The following is a 9,655-nucleotide window of genomic DNA, read 5'->3' on the forward strand; positions in this document are numbered from 1 at the left end:
GACTAATTAACAAGGACAACTGATTCACATAACGAGTCACAATGACTAATGAACTAGAACAAGTGATTCACACAACGAGTCACAATGACTAATGAACAAGGACCAATGGTTCACACAACGAGTCACAATGACTAATTAACAAGGACAAATGGTTAACACAACGAGTCACACGGACTAATTAACAAGGATAAATGATTCACACAATGAGTCACAAGGACTATTAAAATAGAACAAATGATTCACACAACGAGTCACAAGGACTAATGAACTAGGAAAAATGATTCACACAACGAGTCAGAATGACTAATGAACAAGGACAAATGGTTCACACAACGAGTCACAAGGACTAATTAACAAGGACAAATGATTCATACAATGAGTTACAATGACTAACGGACAAGGACAAATTGTTTAAATAACGAGCCACATGGAGTAATTAACAAGGACAAATGATTCACATTACGAGTCACAATGACTAATTAACTAGAACAAGTGATTCACACAACGAGTCGCAATAACTAATGAACAAGGACCAATAGTTCACACAACGAGTCACAAGGACTAATTAACAAGGACAAATGATTCACACAACGAGTAAAAGGGACTAATTGACACGGACAAATGATTCACACAACAATTTACAAATACTAATGAACTAGGACAATTGATTCACACAACGAGTCACAAAGAATAATTAACAAGGACAAATGATTCACACAACAAGTTACACTGACTAATGAACTAGGGCTAGTTCACACAACGAGCCGCGATGACTACTGAACAAGAAAAAATGGTTCACACAACGAGTCACAAGGACTAATTAACAAGGACAAATGATTCACACAATGAGTCATATGAACTAATTAACAAGGACAAATGATTCACACGACGAGTCATAATGATTAATGAACAAGGACAAATGGTCAGCACAACGAGCCACAAAGACTAATTAACAAGGACAAATGATTCGCATAACGAGTCATAATGACTAATGAACTAGAACAAGTGATTCACACAACGAGTCACGATGACTAATGAACAAGGACTAATTTTTCACACAACGAATCACAATGACTAATTAACAAGGACAAATGGTTAACACAACGAGTCACAAGGACTAATTAACAAGGACAAATGATTCACAAAACGAGTCAAAGACTAATTAACAAGGGCAAATGATTCACACAACGAGTCAACGGGACTAAATAACATGGACAAATGATTCACACAACGAGTTACAAGGACTAATAAAATAGGACAAATGATTCACACAACGAGTCACAAGGACTAATGAACTAGGACAAATGATTCACACAACAAGTCACAATGACTAATGAACAAGGACAATTGGTTCACACAACGAGTCACAAGGACTAATTAAAAAGGACAAATGATTCACACAACGAGTCACAAGGACTAATTACCAAGGACAAATGATTCATACAATGAGTCACAATGACTAATGAACAAGGACAAATTGTTCACACAATGAGCCACAAGGACTAATTAACAAGGATAAATGATTCACATAACGAGTCACAAGGACTAATAAAATAAGACAAATAATTCACACAACGAGTCACAAGGACTAATGAACTAGGACAAATGATTCACACAACGAGTCACAATGACTAATGAACAAGGACAAATGGTTCACACAACGAGTCACAATGACTAATTCACAAGGACAAATGATTCACACAACGAGTCACAAGGACTAATTAACAAGGACAAATGATTCATACAATGAGTCACAATGACTAATGAACAAGGACAAATGATTCATACAATGAGTCACAATGACTAATGAACAAGGACAAATTGTTCACACAACGAGCCACATGGAGTAATTAACAATGACATATGATTCACAATACGAGTCACAATGACTAATGAAAACAAGTGATTCACACAACGAGTCACAATGACTAATTAACAAGGACAAATGATTCACACAACGAGTCAAAGGTACTAATTAACAAGGTCAAATGATTCACACAACGAGTCACACGGACTAATGAACTAGGATAAATGATTCACACGACGAGTCACAAGGACTAATTAACAAGGACAAATGATTCACATAACGAGTCACAATGACTAATAAACTGGAACTAGTGATTCACACACTAAGTCGCAATAACTAATGAACAAGGACCAATGGTTCACACAACGAGTCACAAGGACTAATTAACAAGGACAAATGATTCACACAACGATTTACAAAGACTAACGAACTAGGACAATTGATTCACACAACGAGTCACAAAGAATAATTAACAAGGACAAATGATTCACACAACAAGTTACACTGACTAATGAACTAGGCCTAATTCCCACAACGAGTCGCAATGACTAATGAACAAGAACAAATGGTTCACACAACGAGTCACAAGAACCATAATAACAAGGACAAATGATTCACACAATGAGTCACATGAACTAATTAACAAGGACAAATGATTCACACAACGAGTCACATTGATTAATGAACAAGGATAAATGGTTAAGACAACGAGCCACAAAGACTAATTAACAAGGACAAATGATTCACATAACGAGTAACAATGACTAATGAACTAGAACAAGTGATTCACACAACGAATCACAATGACTAATGAACAAGGACCAATGGTTCACAAAACGAGTCCTAATGACTAATTAACAAGGACAAATGATTCACACTACGAGTCAAAGGGACTAATTAACAAGGACAAATGATTCATACAACGAGTCACAATGACTAATGAACAAGGACAAATGATTCATACAACGAGTCACAACGACTAATGAACAAGGACAAATGGTTCACACAACGAGTCACAAGGACTAATTAACAAGGACAAATGATTCACACAATAATTTACAAACACTAATGAACTAGGACAATTGATTCACACAACGAGTCACAAAGAATAATTAACAAGGACAAATGATTCACATAACAAGTCACAATGACTAATGAACTAGAACAAGTGATTCACACAACGAATCACAATGACTAATGAACAAGGACCAATGGTTCACAAAACGAGTCCTAATGACTAATTAACAAGGACAAATGATTCACACTACGAGTCAAAGGGACTAATTAACAAGGATAAATGATTCATACAACGAGTCACAATGACTAATGAACAATTACAAATGATTCATACAACGAGTCACAACGACTAATGAACAAGGACAAATGGTTCACACAACGAGTCACAAGGACTAATTAACAAGGACAAATGATTCACACAATAATTTACAAACACTAATGAACAAGGACAATTGATTCACACAACGAGTCACAAAGAATAATTAACAAGGACAAATGATTCACACAACAAGTTACACTGACTAACGAACTAGGACTAATTCACACAACGAGTAGCAATGACAAATGAACAAGAACAAATGGTTCACACAACGAGTCACAAGGACCAATTAACAAGGACAAATGATTCACACAATGAGTCACATGGACTAATTAACAAGGACAAATGATTCACACAACGAGTCACAATAACTAATGAACAAGGACAAATGGTCAGCACAACGAGCCACAAAGAGTAATTAACAAGGAATAATGATTCGCATAACGAGTCATAATGACTAATGAACTAGAACAAGTGATTCACACAACGAGTCACGATGACTAATGAACAAGGACTAATTTTTCACACAACGAATCACAATGACTAATTAACAAGGACAAATGGTTAACACAACGAGTCACAAGGACTAATTAACAAGGACAAATGATTCACAAAACGAGTCAAAGACTAATTAACAAGGACAAATGATTCACACAACGAGTCAACGAGACTAAATAACATGGACAAATGATTCACACAACGAGTTACAAGGACTAATAAAATAGGACAAATGATTCACACAACGAGTCACAAGGACTAATGAACTAGGACAAATGATTCACACAACAAGTCACAATGACTAATGAACAAGGACAATTGGTTCACACAACGAGTCACAAGGACTAATTAACAAGGACAAATGATTCACACAACGAGTCACAAGGACTAATTACCAAGGACAAATTATTCATACAATGAGTCACAATGACTAATGAACAAGGACAAATTGTTCACACAATGAGCCACAAGGACTAATTAACAAGGATAAATGATTCACATAACGAGTCATAAGGACTAATAAAATAGGACAAATAATTCACACAACGAGTCACAAGGACTAATGAACTAGGACAAATGATTCACACAACGAGTCACAATGACTAATGAACAAGGACAAATGGTTCACACAACGAGTCACAATGACTAATTCACAAGGACAAATGATTCACACAACGAGTCACAAGGACTAATTAACAAGGACAAATGATTCATACAATGAGTCACAATGACTAATGAACAAGGACATATGATTCATACAATGAGTCACAATGACTAATGAACAAGGACAAATTGTTCACACAACGAGCCACATGGAGTAATTAACAATGACATATGATTCACAATACGAGTCACAATGACTAATGAACTAGAACAAGTGATTCACACAACGAGTCACAATGACAAATTAACAAGGACAAATGATTCACACAACGAGTCAAAGGGACTAATTAACAAGGACAAATGATTCACACAACGAGTCACACGAACTAATGAACTAGGACATATGATTCACACGACGAGTCACAAGGACTAATTAACAAGGACAAATGATTCACACAACGAGTCACAAGGACTAATTACCAAGGACAAATTATTCATACAATGAGTCACAATGACTAATGAACAAGGACAAATTGTTCACACAATGAGCCACAAGGACTAATTAACAAGGATAAATGATTCACATAACGAGTCACAAGGACTAATAAAATAGGACAAATAATTCACACAACGAGTCACAAGGACTAATGAACTAGGACAAATGATTCACACAACGAGTCACAATGACTAATGAACAAGGACAAATGGTTCACACAACGAGTCACAATGACTAATTCACAAGGACAAATGATTCACACAACGAGTCACAAGGACTAATTAACAAGGACAAATGATTCATATAATGAGTCACAATGACTAATGAACAAGGACATATGATTCATACAATGAGTCACAATGACTAATGAACAAGGACAAATTGTTCACACAACGAGCCACATGGAGTAATTAACAATGACATATGATTCACAATACGAGTCACAATGACTAATGAACTAGAACAAGTGATTCACACAACGAGTCACAATGACTAATTAACAAGGACAAATGATTCACACAACGAGTCAAAGGGACTAATTAACAAGGACAAATGATTCACACAACGAGTCACAAGGACTAATGAACTAGGACAAATGATTCACACGACGAGTCACAAGGACTAATTAACAAGGACAAATGATTCACATAACGAGTCACAATGACTAATAAACTGGAACTAGTTAACAAGGACAAATGATTCAGACAACGAGTCACAATGACTAATGAACAAGGACAAATGGTTCACACAACGAGTCACAATGACTAATTCACAAGGACAAATGATTCACACAACGAGTCACAAGGACTAATTAAGAAGGACAAATGATTCATACAATGAGTCACAATGACTAATGAACAAGGACAAATTGTTCACACAACGAGCCACATGGAGTAATTATCAATGACATATGATTCACAATATGAGTCACAATGACTAATGAACTAGAACAAGTGATTCACACAACGAGTCACAATGACTAATTAACAAGGACAAATGATTCACACAACGAGTCAAAGGGACTAATTAAAAAGGACAAATGATTCACACAACGAGTCACACGGACTAATGAACTAGGACAAATGATTCACACGACAAATGATTCACACAACGAGTCACAATGACTAATGAACAAGGACAAATGGTTCACACAACGAGTCACAATGACTAATGAACAAGGACATGGGGTCCATATCCGCGTTTTCATGCATAAGAAATGTATTATTTGGGCCTGGTTTTGATGGGTGCTCTATGTCGAGCACAACTTCTTCCATGGGGTCCATATCCGCGTCATCTCCTCCTTCTTGAAAAGGAATTGCCCTCAATTCCTTGATTCCATCGTCGTCAATGTAAGGAGATAGATCCCCGACGTTGAAAGTGGCGTGTACCCCATATTCTCCGGGCAACTCGATCTTGTATGCGTTGTCGCCTACCTTTGATATTACCTTGTAAGGACCTTCTGCCCGCGGCATGAGTTTGTTTTTGCGTTTGTTCGGGAAACGCTCTTTCCTTAGGTGTAACCATACGAGGTCTCCTTCGCGGAAAGACCTTGGCCGGCGGGTTTTGTTTGCTTTGCGCTTGTATACTTCGTTAATTTTCTCAATTCTTGCCCTGACTTGATCATGCAGCTTGATCATTGATTTCAATTTGGACTCCGCATCCTTGTGTATGATTTCATCCTTGGGTAGGGGAATGAGGTCTAGTGGTAAATACGGGTTTATACCATATACGACCTCAAATGGGGAGTGCTTTGTCGCATAAGTTGGGGAGCGGTTATATGCGAATTCAGCGTGCGCGAGTTTCAAATCCCAATCTTTCTGAGTTTTACTCACGGACTTTGCACATTGTTCCCAGAGTGCAATTTGTGACCTCCGTTTGTCCGTCCGTCTGGGGATGATGAGAAGTGCTGAACAAAAGCTTGGTTCCCACCCTTCTCCATAACGTTTTCCAGAAGTAGCTTAGGAATTTGGAATCTCGATCGGAGATGATTGTTCTTGGGATCCCGTGGAGTCGTAAGACTTCCCGAAAATACAAGTCCGCCACATTGCTGGCGTCGTCGGTCTTGTGACATGCGATAAAATGGGCCATCTTTGAGAATCGGTTGACTACTACCATGATCGCATCCTTGCCTCTTTGGGTCGCTTGTAACGCTACAATGAAATCCATGGATATGTCCTCCCAAGGTCGGCACGGGGTAGGCAAAGGTACATACTCCCCAGGTTGGAATTTGCTTTTGGCCATGTGACATGTGATGCATTTTCGTACTATCGCTTGTACGTCTCCTTGTAATTGTGGCCAATAGAAATGCTCTTTGAGGATATCCACAGTTTTGTTTACTCCAAAATGTCCCCCAAGTCCACCTCCGTGGGCTTCTCGAATTAGGAGTTCTCGGATCGGGAGTTTTGGGACACAAAGTCTGTTACCTTTGAAAAGGAAACCATCTTGAGTAATGAATTCATCATGAGCCCCGTTCTTGCAAATCTTGAAGATTTCCCCAAAGTCGGGATCGTTCTCGTAGGATTCCTTCAGTGCCTCGAAGCCCGAATGTCGGACATCGAGTACCATCAATAATGAGTATCGGCGTGAGAGAGCATCGGCCACCACGTTACTTTTGCCAGTTTTGTATTTGGAGGAGAAATGGAAGGATTGTAAAAATTCCACCCACTTGGCATGCCTTGAGTTCAACTTTTGCTGCCCATTGATATGTTTCAACGATTCGTGGTCCGAGTGCAGGATGAAATGACTTGGTCGGAGATAGTGACTCCAATGTTGTAGGGCCCTTACGATCGCATAGAATTCCTTGTCGTAAGTCGAGTAATTGAGCCTGGCCCCGTTCAGTTTTTCAGAGAAGTAAGCGATGGGTCGCTTTCCTTGCACTAGCACGGCTCCAATTCCAACACCGCTTGCGTCACATTCGACTTCGAACGGGCGGGTGAAATCCGGGAGTGCCAACAATGGTGCCTCACAAAGTTTTTGGATAATCGTCTCGAATGCCCATTGAGCAGCTGGAGTCCATACGAAAGTTCCTTTCTTTGTACATTCGGTGATAGGGCTAGCGATGGTTTGAAATCCCGAATGAACCTCCGATAGAATGAAGCAAGTCCGTGAAAGGATCGGACTTCTGTGACAGTTTTCGGAATAGGCCACGATTTGATTGCCTCAATCTTGGATTGATCGACGGAGACCCCTTCCTTAGAAACCCGGTATCCAAGAAAGATAACGCTCTCGACTAAGAACGAGCACTTCTCCTTCTTACCATAGAGTTGTTGCTCCCGAAGTGTGTTGAACACCTTACGAAGATGTTGGAAGTGATCATCCTTGCTCCGACTGTAGATCAAGATGTCGTCCAAGTAAACGACTATAAATCTGCCTAGGAAAGGCTTGAGTATTTCGTTCATGAGTCGCATAAAGGTGCTTGGAGCGTTTGTCAAGCCGAATGGCATAACCGTCCACTCGTATAAGCCATGCTTAGTTTTAAACGCAGTTTTCCACTCGTCCCCTTCTCTCATCCGAATTTGGTGATAACCAGTCCTCAAATAAACTTTAGAGAAGATCTCGGCTCCATGTAACTCGTCGAGCATATCATCAAGCCTCGGAATTGGAAACCGATACTTGATAGTGATGTTGTTCACGGCTCGGCTATCGATGCATATTCGCCACGTCCCATCCTTCTTTGGAACAAGTAGTGTAGGGACGGCACATGGACTCATGCTTTCGCGTACATAGCCTCGTTCCATTAGCTCTTCGATTTTTGTAACTCTTTGGTCTCCATCGGATTGCACCGATAGCGCAGCTTTGTTTGGCAAAGGAGCTCCGGGCGGGAGGTCGATTTAGTGTTCGATCCACGAATAGGTGGTAACCCGGCGGGTAATTCTTCGGGAAAACATCCTTGAATTCTTCCAAGAGCGAGGTTAATCGTCCATCCTTACTTTCGTTGCTAGGAGTCTCATTGCCCACCATTAGGTAAACCTGGTTGCCATTGATAATGGCCTCGTCCACCTCTTTCTTACTAGCAAGCATGGTCATGCTAGTGGTCGTCCTACGCTTGGCACTCATAGAACGTACTTCACCTGGCGCCATTGGTTTTAAGACAATTCTTTTTTCCTTACTTACCAACTCGTACTCGTTGCTTCGACCGCGATGCACCACATCCGGTCATCTTCGCCAAGGTCGTCCTAATAGGACATGACATGCATCCATTGGTACAACATCGCATAGGATGTCGTCGTTGTAAGATCCCATGGTCAGTGCCACCCTCACTTGCTTAGTGATTTTCACCTTATTCTCGTCATCCAACCAATGCAGAGCGTATGGTTTTGGGTGAGGGATCGTGGGTAGTTTTAATTTCTCCACCATTTCTGTTGAGGCCACGTTGGTGCAACTGCCTCCGTCAATGATTAGGCTACACCATTTGTCCTTCACTTGGCATTTGGTGTGGAATATTTGACTTCGTTGCTCCGTTTCGATGGGCGACATTTGAGCTTGCAGGGTTCGGAGAACCAAATTGCAATCATAATTAGGAGCGACGTAATCTTCGGCGTTCCCGGCGGGTGCCTCTTCCTCATCTCCTTCTAAATTAAAAATACCCTCAGTTCTTTCCTCCTCTTCGAACAGCTCATCACGACATTCCACGGCCTCTCTTAGTGTGATGGTTCGTTGATTCGGGCACGCATTTTTGAAATGTCCAAACCCTTGACATTTAAAACACCGAATCTGCGTGTAGCTATTCTCCTTTGAGGCGGGTGGTTTGATAGCAGCACTGGAGGTAGGAGTCGTCTTGGGATCGGTGGTATTTCTCGTGGTGCTTGTCCTTGAGTTGTTCTCATTTTTCCAAGTCCGGCTATTCTCACCATAGGTGGTTGCTACCTTCGTCTTTCCTTGTGCCTCCACTTTGAGACACATACTACACAAGGTA

This window comes from Silene latifolia, unplaced genomic scaffold, assembly GCF_048544455.1.
Source record: "Silene latifolia isolate original U9 population unplaced genomic scaffold, ASM4854445v1 scaffold_112, whole genome shotgun sequence".
NCBI lineage: Eukaryota > Viridiplantae > Streptophyta > Magnoliopsida > Caryophyllales > Caryophyllaceae > Silene > Silene latifolia.